Genomic DNA, 19,352 nt, shown 5'->3' with positions numbered 1-19,352 from the left:
TCCATTCCATTGTAGGAGGAGAGGAGGCAGAAAGATCAGTTCTGGGGAACACATTTTAGGAATGATAAAAACAAGGTAAAGTGGATTCAGAATTGGGTAACCAGCCTGGTGAAGGGCTTCAAGACCATGTCATTTGAGCATCCTTTGAAGGAACTGGGAATGTTTAGCCTGAAGAAAAAAAGACCTGAGAAGAAGGTGTAGAATAGTAATTTTCAAGAATTTGGCATGTTGATCGATTGTAATGGAGTGGAGGGATAAAGTTTGTTCTTGGCTCTAGATGACAGAATGATGACTGATAGGTCAAAGTTACAGAGAAGTAGAATGTGGTTTGATGTTGGGAAAAAAATTCTTGAAGCTTATAATTATCCTAAAGTGGATAATTTCTTCCTTGAGAGTCTGTGAGCTCACTCTCAGTAGAAGTTTTTGGACAGATATTGATGCTTATTGAAGGAGTTGTAGAAGCACTTCTTGGTCAGGGATGGTTTGGGCAAGATGGCCTCTGAGATCCTCTCCTACTCTGACATCTGGTGAAAAATGAATCTCTTGGAGAAATGTTATGTCTGTGCTAGATGATGATGTTATATGAGACAATATGGGACATTCGGGAGTGGAGTGGTTCTTCTATCTAAGGGTGATTGCAAATGTGACTCCAGAGTCTCATAGCTCTAAATAAAACTATTCAGAGTCATCCAAGAGAACACAAAGAGAAAAATGATTCTTTCTCTCCCTGTTTCTTGGCCAAAGCTGATTTCCAGTAAGAAGGCTGCTTTGCTGCAACCCCCAACACATAAATCACAGTCTGCTAGTAACAACAGCAACAACATGACCCCACAAGCAGGCCATCAGAAAAGTTCTCGCAGAAGATTCTTCAGGTAGTAGATGCCAAGACAGGATTCCAACTTTTCTCTGTGTATATTGGTTCCATGACTTTAGGCTAGTCACTTCATCTTCGAAAGATAAAGGTTCTGGTCTGTAAAACAAAGAAGTATTCAAGTGCATCTAATATTCTTTCCAAGTTTAAAAAGTATTTGATTTTCCAGTGAAATAGAGATTGAATTGCTTGGGGGGGGAGGAGACAGCATCCAGAGGAGCTCTTGACCCATTGCTCCTTGGGATAGTGCCTATAATGCCCATTCAATCTGCTGTACCAAATCCTATTTTCTTTACAGACTCTTCTGTCTTAAAACAATGAAAGAGGAATAGGGTTCATTCCATTCATGATCTTTAATTTTTTTAGAGGCAGCATGGTATAGCAGATAAGAGACTAGACCTAAAGTTAGAAAGACACGAGATCAAATCCAGCTTCAATTAATTACCAGTTGTGGAATTGGACAAGTCACTTAATTACAGTGTACCTCAGGCTGTACCTCATCTGTAAAACCAAGAGGTGGGGATAAATACTCTCTAAGTTTTCTCCTGGCTCAAGAGCTAGATCTTATGATTTATAATAATTTTTGCAAAGTGATTCTCATAGCAATCCTATGAGGTAAGATGCTTTATTGTTTCCATTTTAGAGATGAGGATATTGAAGCTGGGAGAGGTAAAAGACTGGCCTAGGGTCACACAGCTAGTGAGTACTTGAGGAGAAGCTCTAAATTCAGCTCTTCTGGGCTTCAGGCAGCTGTATGGTACAGTGGACAAAGTGCTCAGCCTGGAGTCAGGAGGACCTGATTTCAAATGTGACCTCAGAAACTTACTAGTTGTGTGACCCTGGGCAAGTCACTTAACCCTCTTTATCTCAGTTTCCTAACATGTAAAATGAGCTGGAAAAGGAAATGGCAAACTATTCCAGTATCTTCACCAAGAAAATCTCAAATGGGATTACAAAGAGTAAGGAAGACATGACTGAAAAATGACTGAACAACAATGAACAACGTCTAGATTCTAGTTCCCTCTCTCTACCACTGAACCATGCTGCTCCTCTAGTATATTTTTGTAAGTGTGGGGTCAAAGAATGTTGAATAATATACATTTTTAAAATTCTACTTTGTCCTTTGAGGACACAAAAATGCCTAAGGGAAAGTGTGTGCTCTGAGGAGTTCTTGAACCCTGGTGTTTGGAAATCACTCACTCATTGCCAAGGAGAATGTAAATTGTGTAACTGCTACCAAAGGCCCTTTGAAAAAGATGCTGAAGGCAGAAAACAGATGTCACACTCAAAGAAGTTTTGCCATTTTTCTTTTTTCAAATATTAAATGACTCTATTCCTTTAGTTGAATCAAATTAGGGTCAGATTATCCAATTTGTGTTTTATTGGACTTTTGGGTTAACTTCTTTCTCCTTCCTTTCTCTCGCTTTTTGGTTGCTTGACCCAATAACACTTTAACAGAGGGAAAAATTCTGAAATCTTGTGCAATCATTGAGTGAGACTCAGAAGGAACCTTCAAAGTCATCTAGTCAACCCCACCATTTTGTAAATGAGGAAGTAGAGACCCAGATAGAGGAAGTTGCTCACTCAAGGACCCTTAGGGGTTAGAGCTGCCAGCTTTGGCTGCTTTTTATTTACCAGAACATTTATAACTTTTCTCTATAAAATAAACCAAACTCTGTCTACTTTTAAATACAAATGCCAATTCAATAATTGAACTATTGTTACAATTCCTGTATTCTTTGCTCTACAATGTGCCAGCAATTTCACTTCTTCAAGAAAAAAGTCAATAAAACACTTGGCACAGAAGGAAAAAAAATCAAGAAAATTGCTGAATTCTTATTTCTAAGGCAATCAGTTTAAAATTCATGTCCTTCAAATAAATAAAAAACATCTCCTCTAACCTCAAATTCTCCACTACCTCATAGATGGACTTCTGACTGGGGGGGGGGGGGGGAAGGATTAATGGTTCATATTTACCAAATTGTCAAGGTTCTAGCCTTTTCTAAATTCTTCCTAGAGTAGAAATGGGGGAACATCATGCCAGTGGACTGTATAAAGCCTTTGAAATAATTTGGTCTGGCACTGCCAAAGCAATCACACATGGGACTTGGAATTCATTAAATCTAGTAACTTTTTAGGGGTAGATCAATCAAATGTTTGACTAAATATAACAGGTTAATTTTTAATTTTATGATCTTGGCAGAAAAAAGGTTCCTCACCCCTGCCTTAGAGGATTAACACAACTAGGTGTAGTAGAAAGAATCCTGAACTTGGATTAAAAAGAAATTATGTTCAAATACTACCTCTCACATTTACTAGCTGTGCAATCTGCAGAGACTCTGAGTCTCAGTTTTCTTATCTATAAAATGAGAATCATAATATTGTAGCATATATCTCACAGAGTTGTGAATACCAAATGAAATAAAATATGTAAAGCACTTTGCACAAAACTTAAAGGACTATTTAAATGTGATTATTGAATGTTATTTTAGAGCACAGTATGGATGGATGATAGGAGCACAGATGATTAGACTTGGATCAGAGAAGAAAGCAACTAGAAGAGAGACAGAGAGACATAGATACACACATACAGAGACAGAGTCAGGGAAAGGAGGAGAGAGACACACAAAGAAAGAGAGGCAGAGACAGAGAGAAAGAAGTGAGAGGAGAGACAGACAGACAGAGACAGAGAGAAGAGAGAGGAGAGAGAGAGAGAGAGAGAGAGAGAGAGAGAGAGAGAGAGAGAGAGAGAGAGAGAGGCTAGACAAAGACAGATAGAGACAGAGAGACAGAGAGAGACAGAGAAAGAGAGACAGAAGGAGAGAGGGAGAGAAGTTGAGCAAAAACACAGACCAATAAGAGCAAAGAGGCTAAGCAGAGATGCTATGGGGTGTGAACAAGAACAAATTCTGCAACTGACAGTTCATATTAAGCAGCAATGAGGTTCCCTAGCTTCTTTCATGAATGACAAGTGTTTCCCTTTCCCCCTTTTGTGTTTTTTTCAAGAGAAAAACACTTCAAATTCAATATTTTTCTATTATACTTAGAGCTGAGGAGCTAATCAGGTATGGGAATGAAGATACATGTGGGGCATTAGTGGAAGAATTAGACAGTCACTTGGGAACAGATTTTGAGATAGTTTAATATTGGCTTTAATCCAGTGTATTAACTATTATTGTATATATATATATATATATATATATATATATATATATATATATATAGTTGAATACCTTTGATTTGATTTTTGTAGTCATCTTATTTAGTTTAGTAAAATAAAAAATAATGGGAACTCATGAGAAGTGGTTTACATATATACACACAAAAATACTGTATATGTGTCTATATTACATAGATACATATATGTAAGTTATAGTTATATAATAAACATGTACAAGGTATTCTAAAAGTCTTAGCACAATTTTAATTGTTAAACTTTATATGTATTCTACTGATTTCTCTATTGATCTTTCTAGCTCCATCTCTTTACTGTCTCTCTCAATTTCTCTCTCTCTTTTCTATCTCTGTCTCTGTCTCCCAATCTCACTACCTCAGAAGTAGTAAGGACTAGGCTTCTCAGAGAAGGGACCCTGCCAAGAGGGGCACCCTGTGATTACATTATTAAATATGCAGCTTTTATTTATTTAATTATTTGCTTTGCCTTTCTTGCGTCCTTTCTGGACAACTCCTTCTTCTAGGAACACATAAATGGAGAAGTTGGTTGTGAGGTTCAAATGATGTTTTGAAGTTTGCAAACCTTAAACTGCTATTTAAATAGCAGTTGGTTTGGTTATTATTCCCTAGTGGCCTTAGACAAATCATTGCTGTTTTCTGGACCTCAGTTTTCTGACTTATAAAATGACTAGGTCATTTCCCATCCATCTTTGCTCCCTCCTCTACTGAACAACCCAGTGAAGTGGGAGGTGTTTGTTTTTGAACAAAGCACAGCTCTCTGCAACAGTGCTCATCATTATGTTATCCCCACACAGTGGCTTGCAAGCGGTGGCTTCTCAATAAGAATTTGTTCCTGTGTTATTTGCTCCTTCTTGCTTTTCCCTTTTAATCACTCTCCCTGTCCTCTCTATCTCTCCCTGCTCCCTACTCTCTCCTCTGCCCCACTCAACCAAGGCCTTGCTAGCTAGTTTAGCTGGCAGTTGATTGGAAAATTACAATCAGCAGATACAAATACACTCAGGAAGGGTAACACCTATATTAACTGATAACTTAAGGAGTCACCATTGCTAAATGTTTTTCTATTTAAAAAAATTTTTAAATAGTATTTTATTTTTTCTAATTATACATAAAAGACTAATTTTAACATTCATTTGAAAATTTTGAGTTCCAAATTTTCTCCCTCTCTCTCTCCTTTCCCCCCATCCTAAGGCAGTAAGCATTTTGACATATGGTTTATATATGTGCAATCATGTAAAGCATATTTCCATATTAATCATGTTGTGAAAGAAGAAACAGTCTAAAAGAAAAAAACACAAAAAAATTAAAGTGAAAATAGAATGCTTTGCTCTACATTCAGACTCCATCAGTTCCTTCTCTAGTTATGAATAATAATTTTCCTTATGAGACCTTTGGGGTTATCTGGGATCATTGTATTGCTAGGAATAGCTAGTTTTTATTTTTTAATTAAAAATATGAATTATATATGGTAATCTCATATAATTTTGGGTAGTGGAGAGCAGCATGACTTAGAGAACTGACTTCAGTGCCAGGAAAACCTGGGTTACTGCCTCCGAAACACACACTGATGGTTACACAGCCCTAGACAAGTTGCTCAGGGACTTAGTAACTTGGGTATTTAGTTACTCTTAGCAACCCAGATGACTCTTGGGGATTAGATATAATCATAGTATTATAGATTCAGTGCATGAAAGAACTTGAGAAGTCATCATCATATCCAATCATCTTATTTACAGATAAAAAAGTCTAGGGATATGACTTGCTCAAGGTCACATAGAAAGTAAGTGGCAAGCAGACTGTTGATTTGAACCCCTGTTATTTGACTCCAAATCTATTATTATTTTTATTATTTTACAGTATGCTAATTCTTATCTTAGCTTTCATTTTATATCACTGCTGATTCTCAATGTTCCAGCAAATACTCAGAAGATGTTGCTTTCGGGATTGCTAACTCTCTCATATTATTTGATATTTTGCCAAAAAACCTTACCAGATGCTACCAACTCTTGCATATGTTGTAAATATTTCTCATCTGGGATGCCAAGAGAAGAGTATATAGGAGTTGGGCTCTTGCCTGTGTTCCCTCATAGACAGAGGTTTAAGTGTTCTGGGCTACTCTGAATTTTCTTTTTTTGATTCTGACCAGTGATTTCATTGGTTTAGGGAATCCCAGTGAAAAAGTTCCTTGAACTATCCCATATAGTATTAATTAGAGTATTAATTAGACTGATAGAAAATTCTTGGCTCAAGCTTTGTCTCAGACACTAGCTATCTGACCTAGGACAATCCAATGAAACCTCAATGACTTGGGTGAAATGATCTTTACTATCCCCTTCCACTCAAAAATCTTTGCTGATATTATTATTATAGTCTTTGAGAGTCATCTTCAGTCATCGAGAAGTTAAGATACTGGTCCAGGGTCACTTCTCTGTGAGCATGTTTCAGAAGTGGATCCTGTATCTTGGTCTTTCCATTTCCAAAGTCAGTCCTCTACCACTATGTCCTGTTCTCTCTTCACTATGGCATGATGCCTTACCACTCTGAAGAGATCACCATATGTGATTCATATGGTAGAAATCAACTTGATGGTTGATTGATTAACATCAGGGTCTGAGCATGCTATGTGAATGAACATATGGTAATTGGCAAAGTATTGTACCATGTTTATCGGTTCACTGCCAGCTAGCTTGGCACTTGTGATCCATTTCTTGGAGGAAGAGAACAGATGTGGGAAAAAGATACCTCCACCCACTTAGAGAAAACCCATTTCTGGGAAGATATGAGTGAAGTTGAGGAGAATGTCTGGTTGAGAATTCCCTGGTCCCACCTCATTCCCTTATTTTCTCAACTCAACTATAGGAGAGGGAATTATGAATAAAAGGGGAGGAACTGTAAATTGTAAAATGCTATAGAATGTGTTTGTCATGTATTGTTAATAATTATTGAATTATTTAAAATAATTTATTCAATAAAGATTTAGAACATGTTGTTTATGACATGTGCAACAATGCAGTGAATAATGATATAGGCCCAGAAGTGAACTGGAAGAAGCAAAAATTGGAATTATAGAATTTCCAAGTGCAGCCTTGCCCTGAACAAGAATTCCTTCTACATCATTCTCCATCAGGTGTTTTCCTAGTCTTTACCTGAAGACATCCAGAGAAGAGAAAACTGCTGCCTAGTTCAATGTGGTCCATTACATTTTTGGGCTCTAATTTTCAGGACAGGTAGCATAGTAGATATAGTCCTGGCCCGAAGCTAGAAAGACTCATCTTCATGAGTTCAAATCCAATCTCAGACACTTAATGTATGACCCTGGATGAGTCACTTCACTCTGTTTGCCTCAGTTTCCTCATCTGTAAAATAAGATAGAGAAGGAAATGACAAAGCACTCCAGTATTTTTGGCAAGAATACCCCCAAATGGGGTCATGGAGAGCTGGACATGACTGAGATGACTCAACAACAAAAAAATATTTTTAAATGATATTAAGCTTAAATTTATCTCCTTACAATGTGTATTCATTATCTCTAATTTGGCCTTATGGATTCAAGCAGAACAATTCTGATTTCTTTTTCCTTATGACAATCTTTCAAGTATTTAAACATGACCATCATTAACTTCCTCCTTCGGTCTTGTCTTCCCCAGGCTTAATATCCTTGGCATCTCAGAATAGTGACTAGACCTTTGATTTCACTGATAAAGGAAAAGGGACTAGTACTCTCATTTCATTGGCATAGGGAACTCTCAGATAAAGAGATTCCCTCTATCATAAAAATGGGCACCTTTTCTGTCACTTATATTCTTAGAGAGTAACTGAGGGAGAAGTGTCAAAACAGGGCCACACACCCTGATGAATCCCAGAAATATTAAACAAAATAAATAAAAATATAATTGAACATAGATAATGTTCACATGTGGTTTTAATATGGGAGGGATTAATATGTATGACTTAGTGATTCTCCTCCCCCATTTCTATTTGAGTTTGACATCACTGGTCTTGAATGCAGATAAGTTAAGAAATATATGGCTAGGTTGTTTGTGTACTTGTGTCATCTGGACTCCATCCTCTATTCCACACTGCTCCTTAAATAGTTCTAATATCCATTTTTTTCTTTTTAAAAAAATTCCATTTTATTTTATTTGCAGGTCTGAATTCTTTCCTTCCCATGCTCCTCTAACATTGTCTTTTGAGAAAGCAAGAAAAACAAAATACATTTCAAACACATAGTCGAGAAAAACAAATACTAATATTGGCTATATTAATATTAAATAATATTAATTAATAATATTAATATTAAATAATATTAAAAGCAATCACAACAACCCAAATAAAAAAAAACACAGAACACTATACATATGAATAGCAATATTGGGTGATAATCAACCATGATGGACTTGTTCATTTCAGCAATAATCAAAGATAATTCTAAAAGTCTTGTGATGGATAATACTATCCACATCCAGAGAAGGAACTGTGGAGTTTAAATGCAGATCAAAATTTATTCTCTTTAATTTTTAAAAGTTGTCTCATTCATTGTTTTTTCTCCATTTTGATTTGATTCTTCTCTCACAACATAAACATGGATCTGTATTAAGCATGATTATATATGTATGGACTATGTTCAATTTATATTATTATATGTATGGACTGTATTATATGTATGTATATTATATATGTATGGACTATGTCAGGGAGAGGGGGAAAGAAAGGGAGGAAGGAGAAACCTAGCAAAAAAAGAATTGTTGAAAACTACCATTCCACACAGTTGGAAAAATGAATAAATAAAATATTTAATTAAAAGAAAAAAAGCCAAACCAAAACACACACACACACACACACACACACACACACACACACACACACACACACACACGCACAAACAAACAAACAAAAATAAACTTCAACTATGGTCTGAGTCTATTATCTTTCTATCTGGAAGTATATCCCAATATTTTTTTTCAAACATTATCAGATGGCAGGCAATCTAGAGAGGACTGGGCAGCCTTTGTGAAATTGCTTCTACTTGAGTCCTGAAATAATGATTGTCTTCTTCACTGACAATATTCTTCTTTTGGTACTTTATTGCCACAAATTATGAAATAATAATAGTAATAATAATAATAACATAAAAATTTGTATTCATAAAGTACTTTAAGTTTTGTCAGTGTTTTAAATCTATTATCTCATTTGAAAGTGACATTTGTTCTATTTTGATTCCATTTTACAGCTGAGGAAACTGAGGCCAAAAGGACTGACTTGTCAAGATCACATAGCAAGAAAGCTTTTGTCAATCTTCAAATGCAAGTCTTCTTAACTCTAAACCCATCATTCTATACCAGTTTCTAAAGATTTAAAATTGCAAGTCTGCAAAGAAGGTGTTGGGGAAGCACCTGAAGGATATGAATAGGCATCAGTATATCAGAAATCAAGAAATGTGCAAGCAGAAATTGTGTCAAGTCAGTTCTCTTTCTCTGATGTATAATCAAGGAAGAAGGTGGGGAAAGTAAGTAGCCAGAGTGAAGGGTGCCTGAGGGTTGGGCAGTTTGCATATTCAGTGCATGAGATAAAGTCTCCCCTGCACCCCAAGTGCAGTGACCCGACTATCTAGTGATCATAGTAAGAAATGGATAAGAATCACTTAGGTCAAGGTGAATGGTATAGATGGGTGGTAGCCTGTATCTTTGGAGGCAGAGGTGAGATGGATGGATGAGATCATGGATCCTTTGAAATATCAAAGTATAGATTGAAAGATCATAATTATAGCCAGTGGAACTGATTTTGTAAGCTATTTACTTTTTCCCCAAAGTTATGATAAAAAAGTGGTTAAGTTTTCAGACTATTGGCTTCTAGTGGGCTGAGTTCTAGAAAGTTTTTTTATTTGATGGGCAAAGGAGTCCCCCTGCTGGGGAAACATGTCAGCTACTCGAAAAGAAAAACAAAATGCAAAATAACTTGACCTTTGACCAGTGTGACTGTCTCATCTAATCCCAGCATAACTGTCTTGTCTCTGCTTAAGAAGCTTCTCATTACCTTTATAACAGTTTAGGTCTAACATAAACAAATGATTGCATTTTCCTTTTAATTCACTTCCCAAGTACTGATTTATATTTGAAGGTTCATTGACAACTGGCTATTAGTGCAAATCAACAAATGATGGATATTAAGAAAGAACAAAAATCTTGATGCAATGGAAAGTATGATGAATTTGGAACTTGAGGATCTGGGTTTGCATCTTAGCTCTGTTAATTATAACATGTGTGACTTTGGATGACTTTCTCTAGTTAGGTGGATAGAGTGATAGACTGGAATCAGGTAGGTCTGAGTTCAGATCCAATCTCTGGCACACTAGCTATGTGACTTTGAATAAATCTCTTCATCTCTATTTGCCTCAGTCTAGCTTGCAGGGTTGTTATGAGGATCAAGGAGGATAATATTTGTAGAGCCCTTATTACTCTCTAATTTTTGTTTATAAATATGTCACCTATGAAGACTTTAATTTCCTCCTTTATAAAATGGGATACTGGATGAGTTGACCTTCTCATTAACTGCAATACCTTCTAACTCTAAAGACATGAGCCCCTCATTTGGGCAAGTTCCCTGATTTGAACTGGGAGGCTGTTTAATTACCTCAGAACAAGTTATTGTTTGTCTTTTATTAAAACTCTGCAAAGGGTTGAAACTCTACAATTCTCCCAGTAAACTACTCATATGACATATCACTGTCAGATAAAAAAATCCTCTCTTATGTTCAATCAAACTTCCATTTGGTTTAACAAGCCTGCCACCCCCCTTTTTTTAGCCCTTGGTAGGAGCAACCAACAACAATCAGTCAGAACCTTTCCATAAAAAGTCTTCAAATATTTATTTATGTCATCTCCTAACTCAAGTACTGGTTGAATTTAGAAGGCCTCTAAGGTCTCTTCCAATCTGAGATGCCATGGTTCTAGCATTCTCTTCCACAGACTCAGCGATTTGAGCTCCCTAAGCAAATCTAACATTGCTCTATAAATATATGGATAACTTGGTGCCTCTAGCTGGTAACCTGAGCTTGTGTTGTACCAGTAAGAGGGTAAAATGATATCCTCCTGTCATATTAAATATATCCAGACAATAAAAATTCATTTTAACCAATAGTCATCTCCAGCTCCAAACCTTTTTACCATAGCAACTATCATTATTGTTGTTCATCCTTTGTTCTGAAAGAGGACAAATAAGAACAGGCCTTGATCAGGGATAGGGAGAGCTGTCCAAAGTTGTCAACTTCAATCTTTCCTCCAGAGCAATTGAAATCCAAAGATGAAACATGTCAAAACGACTGGTTATGACCCAGAAGACAATGGGTGACCCTGGCATTTCTAAATTATGGTCTTTCCCAGGTCTCTGATTGTTTGAGACAATGCCCTTTAAATGTTTAAAGGATAGGTAAACATTGAGACAATTGATGGCCTAATTTATCACTGCAAAAATATCAATCTGACCACAGCAAAGTAAATAGATGAAAGGAAATATAATTCCATCTTCTCTCCCCTTTCCCCCAACCACCTAAGGTCCAAAGGTAAGAGAGAAAGATCTGTCCTTTGGTAACAAGAGAATTGTCTCAATTTGACCAAGAATTTATTGAGGTGGCAGAGCATAGATGAGCTTTAAATCTTCCTTTTTTTTTGGCAAGTCAATGGAGTTAAGTGACTTGCCCAAGGTCACACAGCTAAGTAATTAATTATTAAGTGTCTGAAGTCATATTTGAACTCAGGTCCTCCTGACTCCAGGGTCAGTGCTCTATCCATTGCACCACCTAGCTGCCCCAATGACATTTAAGTGTTGAAAAAAATGAGCTAGAGATTACAGTAGATGAAAATGTTTCAGAAAATAGAGTAGAGGGAAAAACCTTCCATTTCTTCATCTATGAATCTTGCCTATTCTTTCATTCAGGACAAAGCAACCTGTTTGTCCACCCACTGATTTTTAGCATGGAATCATGACCTTGGGTTAAGAATGGGGTCAAGGTGCTTTCATATAACATGTTACATAATTTCTAAAGCAATAATGAATGTCAATTCAAGTTGGATTTTTATTTTATTGTCCTTCATTTGTCCATATATTTTTGCATATATAAATGAGACATTTTCCTTGTCTTTCTTCTTTGGAAGCTCTTGATCTCATCTTATTTCTTTCCTTTTAAGTCTCTTGCAGCAAAGGTTCTTGACTTGAAGTCCATGTATTTAAAAAAAATTTTTGGATAACTATATTTTGATATAATTGGTTTCCTTTGTAATATTATTTATCTTATGCATTAAATTATTTTTTCTGAGAAAGGAGTCTTATGGGCTTTACCAGATTACCAAAGGGATCTATGTCAGAGAAATAAATAAGAATCCTGGGTCTATAAGGAAAGTTTTTGATTGTTGTCAAATTGTTTATTCTTTTCTTTTTTTTTTAAGTTTTTTGCAAGGCAAATGGGGTTAAGTGGCTTGCCCAAGGTCACACAGTTAGGTAATTATTAAGTGTCTGAGGCTGGACTTGAACTCAGGTACTCCTGACTCCAGGGCTGGTGCTTTTTCCACTGTGCCACCTAGCTGCCCCTTATTTTGTTGTTTTGCTTCCTTCTATTGCCTTAAATTTTTGATTTTTGCTTTTGATTATTGATTGGGGACATCTAGAATTTATTACATGCTATTGTTTCTAGATTTCATTGCATGGTGGGTTTGAAAATTTTTTTTTGCCTTTAACAGGGTCATATGGTATTCAAATTTTCTACTGTGAGCATTGACTAAGTATTTACAGAATCTTCAAGTATCTTTCCGCAGGTCCTCAATGACTTTCTCAAAGTGACTGGTCTTAGCATTCCTCTATGGCTTAGACATTATTTCTATGATCCTTATTATAGGAGTGGCCACAATATTGGATCATAGGTTTAGATCTGGAAAGGACTTCAAGAGTCTAATTTCCTTACTTTACGGAAGAGGAAAATGAGGTCCAGAAAGATGAAGTGACCTGTTTAGGTTCATGGTTGGGAGCAGACAATGGAATAACTGTGGTACACTTCATGTCTTCCATATTGGGAAAGGAAGATGGATGACCTGAAGTCTTCACATTTGGACTTTTTTCTCCTCCTCCAAACTTACCCCCTTGTGAAACCTCATGAAAGTTTTGTTCTGCTAAGAAAAACCGGATGGGGCCCTTGATGATGTAATCGAAGCTCTGGTTCTAACTAAAGTATGTGCTTATATCCTGTAATTAACAGCTCTGCTCTCATATATATTTATAGATATTGATGGCATTCCCAGTGGCTCTGAATTATATTTCTTCTCCTCAGATATTTGAGAACTTTGGCTCCCAAAAGATCTATATCAATGACAGACAGCTGTGTTGTGTGTACAGATCTCATAGCAACCAAAATGAGCTGCCTGCTTGCAAGGTTTGGCTTTGGTTTTTCCCCTGACCATTTATTAAAATGATGGGGAAGAACAAAGACAGGAGTGGAGGGAGAGAGAGAGAGAGAGAGAGAGAGAGAGAGAGAGAGAGAGAGAGAGAGAGAGAGAGAGAGAGAGAGAGAGAGAGAGAGAGAGAGAGAGAGAGAGAGCCCAGTGGCCCAGTGGAGGAAGAAAGCTCATCAGTTAAGATTTCAAAGGATGAGGAGACTTTGGAACTAGAAAAGAAGAGGTTGGAGGGGGAATGAGAGAAATCTCTCAAAGAGTTTCAGAGGGACGTAGGGTATGATTCCTTGGATAGACAATGGTTGCAGGAATAACAACAACCACAATCACTACAACCACAACAGAACTGGGTTTAGAGGTACTTAGGTCATGCAGTGGGTACTGTGTTGAAGTGGAATCAGGAAGACTGCCATTTGTGAACTACTTATCCTCTGTTTCCTCATCTGTAAAATGGAGATAATAATAATAATTTCTGCCTCTTGGAGTTATTGTGAGATTCCAGCCAGATAATGTATGTAAATGACTTTGCAATCCTTAAAACATTATATGCATGATAATAACTATCATTTACATTATAATGCTTAGGCTATGTTATCTCATTGAAGCCTCACAACAACATGGTGAGGTAGGGGCTATTACTGTGCTCATTTTTATAGATAGGGAAATTGAGTTTCAGAGAAGTTAAGCAACTTGTCCAGGGTCACACAGCTAGCACAGGGTTGAGGTACTGTCCTCATCAGGCACAAATCAAATAGTGTTACAGATCTAGAGTTGGAAAGGTCCTCAGGGATCACCTTATGTATCTTCCTACTTCTATAGAAGAGGAAGTGTAAGCTTACATAATGTTTTGAATCCCAGTTCCCTCTTATGTAAAATGGAGATAATAATATTGATCTTTCTCATCTTGGAAGATCTCTCTCTCCCCCCCCCCCCACCAACCTCCTGTGACTTGCTCTCAGATTAGGGAGTTCCTCCCAGAATATCTATTTTTGAGAAAATATTCAGGACCTCTCCATGCTCACTTTTCTCAACTCTCCTCTTGAGTCTTTGGACTTGGCTACCTCACATTTCCCAAGCTCCCCCCCCACTTTTCAGTTCCTCTTTACTTCTTCTCATTATTTTTGGTATTTGTACTTCCAGCACATAGCAAAGTGCTCAATAGATGCTTGTTGACTCATGCTAAAATAAAACGTGGCCATGAGGAGAGCATTTTGTAAAGCTTTAAGTAATATATAAATGTAAACTTTACTATTATTACTTCTCTTGTTGATCTTTTGAAATTTACTTACTTCCATGTGCCCATGTAAGCTTGGAGAAATGAGCTGATCTCTTTGGGCCCCCCAGTTTCTTCATCTGTAAAATAAGAGAATTAGATTAAATGAAGTATAAGGTCCTTTATCAATAAAGAAAGATGTAGCAAGAGCACTTGACTTGGAGTTGGAGGCTCTGGGTGCAGATCCTAGTGATGCTGTATAATTATCTTAAACTCCCTGAGTCTCAATTTCTTCATCTATAAAATGAGGCCATTTGTATCCAGTGGACTCTATAGTCCTTTTTATCACCTGATTTATCTATGGCCAAAGCTGAGTCCTGTGTACATCTTTTTTTTTTAATAAAAAAATTTTAATTGATGAGCATTTCTTTTCTCTTTCCCATTTTCCTCTCTGATTCAACCCCAAATGAGAAAGAAAAACAAATAGAAACAAAATCCTTTAAATAAATATCCACAGTCAGGCAAAACAAAATCTCAGATTAACCATGTTCAAAAATCCATCTCACTCTACATTTTGAGCTTATCACCTCTCTGCCAAGAGATTAGAAACATGCTTCCTCAGTCTTCTGGAACCATGATTGGTCAATGTTTTGATCAGAGATTTTATGAGTTGACCTTTAAAATGCTGTTGTTGTATAAATTGTTCTCCTGGTCCTGCTTACTACAATCTGCATCACACATGTCCTCCCCAGGTTTCTTTGAAATCATCCTTATTGTCACTTCTTATGGTAAATTAGTATTCCATTAGATTCACCTCCCATAATTTTTCAGTCAATTCCTAATTAATGGATACCTCTTTACCTTCCAGTTCTTTGCCATCACAAAATTTTTCTAATTTTCTTTCTGGTCAATCAATTGGTCTTATTCCTTTCACAGCATAAAACAAACAGTCTTGGGGAGAACGGAGAGAAACATTTCTACCACTTGAGAGTGATGAAGCAATAAATAATTTTTATTCTCTGGTCAAAGAAGGATTGATTAAACTACTGTTTTTAAAAGCATTGTAAACAGGATTTTTTAACTATCATCTCAGCCTTCGATATACTACAGAGAAACTGGAGTGCCTTGATAGATAGTCACACAGTAAGCCAATGTACATTCTTTCCTGGGAACATTACAGAGTATTCTGTAATCTAAGCAAGTAGGTAAATGACCATGGCTAAGAGAGGTTTGTTAGGAATCCTTAGAGAAAAACTAAATATATTTCTGGGCCTTTTGAAGCATCAACTAGCCCAGAGAACAATAATTGCTATGATAATGACTTAGAATTATGTAGAAAACCTAACCTGGATGACTGGCATAAAATAGGAGATGTGAAGTTTTTAGCTATCCATTCTCAAGGAACCCAAAAGACACAAGGTTGGGAAAATATTCATTATTTTAAATGTTTACCAATACATAAGTAATACTTTTCTTATTGACAGGTCATGTGGGGATAATGTGTGTAGCAAGCCCTCCTTGGAACCAGAATACTGGGTGTGTGACCCTGGGCAAGTAAATTAAGTTCCTAGGGGGTCTAGGCCAGTGGTGTCAAATTCAAATAGAAAAAGATCCCTACTGTTAGCATATTGACCTAGAAAAACATGAATTAATATTGTCTATGTTGTATTGTATTTTTATTTATTTAAAAAAATATTTTCAAATTGCATTTTAATCTGGTTCTGCTGCACTTGGGAATGTTGTGGGCCACATGTCCTGCTCCTTTATTTCTGACATCTCTTCTCTAGACTAGAAGTTGTAGAGAAGCTGCCATCTTGCATTGGGAGAGAGAATTTCTTCATCTACAAAAGGTGCCTGATGAATGTAGTTTCTGCATTGAACAGATGCCTTTGTTCCTAAATTAACTGGTCTGAAATGTGCAGGTGATCACATTTCAGATGCTTGAAGGAATCTGTGATCTTACTGCTGTGGGAACTGCCACCAAGGGTACAGATCACAACCACTTCTCAGATGAACTAGCCAACCCATTGACTACTTCTCTGATGCTCTGTCTTAAAGTTATTTCTCTGCTCACCTGGGATTACTTCTCAGCAGCAACTGTAACATTGTCTGCTTACAATTTTAGGCTTGAAGGATGCTTCAGCTCATGTAGTGTTATGCTTTCTTTGAGGGATGGCAGAAATCTTCAGAATTCTTCTCCCTCTCTGTTTCTCAGCAACAACAGGTAACAATACAGAGGTATTTTTGTCTTTTCTTTTCTTCTCTGCTTCAAATCACAATGGAAAGGAGAGTATGTTTTTCTTACTCTTTCTTATTCCCTGTATTTACTCTCAGCAACAGATGGCAGTAGGGAGTACTTCCACTTCTCATTGGCCAAACAATTTGAGGGCAACACAACAGTGCAAAGAAAACAATATATTTTTTGAACAGACTTCTGAAATTTGTTCTTTACCCCCTCTCCTTTTCTCCCTTAACCTTGATTCAGCAGCAGGGTCATCTCTACAAATAATCTCACCTTAAATTATGGTTAAGACCAAATTCTCCTCTTCTGTTTGTAATTAGATCCATTACATTTGTCCACAATTACATTTCTGCTTTTCATATTTCCAGTTATTAACTCCAGTGATCTACAATCCTTTAATACTTAGGAAACAAATCATTGAAGTAGACTGTCCTTTATTCACCCCAATGTTCCATAGTTTGTTATATTGAAATTGGTAACTGTTGTTTGAGAACTTTTAAGTCTGACTTAACTTAGTAATTTGTTTGACCTAGAATTCCAAGGCAGACTTATACCCCAAACAAGTGAATTACAAATAGTCACTTTCTGTTATGCTATGCTATAATTTATGTAATACTATATAACACAACCATATATCATCTATCTTATGATATATAATAATCCTATAATATTGTGACATCATATCACATACTATGTTCTACTATATACCATCTCATATATCTCCTGTCACACCATGTCCATATACCATGTTACATTATATTATGTTATATTACTATGGACCTGTTGAACTAGTCCATTACTCTATTTATTTTGGACAGATGTTATAAATGGACAATGAACTGAACTGAGAATGTAACAGGACTTGAAGATCAGATTGAATTGATTTTTGGGAAATTGGGCAGTGTTTTTAATGTTCCCCACTTCCTCCCTGAGACAAAGTCTCATTTCTTTTAAAAACAATATTGTTCCAGTGATGTTGTATGGCTTCAAGTTACAGAATCTCATAGTCTCCAAAGAATTCAAGCTTATGATTGCTCAAATGGAAATGGAAAATTCAGGACAGGTTGAGAGATATATCAAAGATGAAAAATTGCATAGAAGCCATGGCAAAAAGAAAGGAGGCATGTGACAAGAAAAGATGGTTTGATCATGTAGTATAAAAGAACATGGGATAGTTCTTTGCCAGTCTTGGTTCTCCACTGCTATTCATGCAATGCTAGGAGATCCAGAGGAAAGTCCAGACCCATGTGAATGGTTTCTATGAGATTGAGGACAACGGCAGCTCAGAATGAGCAAGTCTGGATTGGTTGTGATCCATATCCCTGGTGGCAGTTCCCACAGCAGTAATATCCCAGATCCCTTGGAACATCAAGATATAAAAATTATAGGATGAGGAGCTAGCATTTCTATTTTATGCTTAGAAGGACCTTTCCTTGGATATAATAGTTCTTTATTCCCATTCTTTCACTGGTCTATTGCAAAGGATCCATCTGATGTATCTTCCTTTAGATTTTAAAATATATCATTAACACCAGCATGAGATATTGACCATGGGAATTTATGGAAGAATCAATCATTCAATCTATAAGTTATTAAGTCCTAGTATGTGTCAGCTAAGGCATACTATGTATAGTTTGGGTGGTACAGGACTAGGCCTGGAGGCAGGAAGATTTATCTTTGTGAGTTCAAATCTGGCTTCAGATGCATATTAACAGTGTGACCTGGTCAAATCACAACCCTGTTTGCCTTAATTTACTCATTTGTAAAGTAAGCAGGAGAAGAAAATGGCAAACAACTACAGTATCTTTGCTAAAAAACCACCAAATCGGGTCACAAAGAGTCAGACACAACTGAAATGACTTAACAATAACACACAGTAGGCCATTGTAAAATGATCTAGCTCTGAGGGTGTGTCCAACTAGAAAAAGGGGAAATTAATTTACATAAAAACAGATTCAACAAAAAGTCTTTCTCATTTTCAGAAATGCAGTGATCCTTAGGCCTGAGCCTAGCCAGCAGAATTTCTTTATTTATTCTTATATATTATATAATAGCCCAAGGTTAATTCATCTGTTGTACAAAATCCAATTATAGAGCCAGTTCTCAAAGAACTGTTACATAGAAAAAGGAAAACTCTGGTCCAGGTCACTGTGGCAACTACCTGGATCAAGCTTATAAGACTGGATGCTCTACATATAAGCCACCTGATTTCCCCAGCTTATATCTGGGCCTCTCATTTTTAGAAATGTAAACTCTCTTGATTTTTCCTGTCCCTACCATTTAAATATCTTTCCCCATTACTTCAATAAAATTATTTTGGTTCTTCATTGCCTTGACAGTTCCCATGATCCTCAGATTTTGATCTTCTGGGCTTTTATTTCCGATCACCAAATCACG

General features: G+C 36.6%; 1 long non-coding RNA gene across 1 annotated transcript; it reads right to left on the bottom strand.

Moving 5' to 3' along the window:
• Nucleotides 1-742: 742 nt before the first annotated feature.
• LOC141516235 (uncharacterized) lies at nt 743-19,346 on the bottom strand. Its single transcript, XR_012476643.1, has 3 exons — nt 19,233-19,346; nt 14,790-14,853; nt 743-970 (listed from the first exon to the last, which is right to left on the bottom strand). It is a non-coding gene; the product is annotated as an uncharacterized LOC141516235 (long non-coding RNA).
• Between the last annotated feature and the right edge of the window lie 6 nt (nt 19,347-19,352).

This window comes from Macrotis lagotis, chromosome 3 (genome assembly GCF_037893015.1).
Source record: "Macrotis lagotis isolate mMagLag1 chromosome 3, bilby.v1.9.chrom.fasta, whole genome shotgun sequence".
Taxonomy (NCBI): Eukaryota; Metazoa; Chordata; class Mammalia; order Peramelemorphia; family Peramelidae; genus Macrotis; species Macrotis lagotis.
Note: the sequence above shows the minus strand (reverse complement) of the source record. Positions and strands in the feature narration are given on the sequence as shown.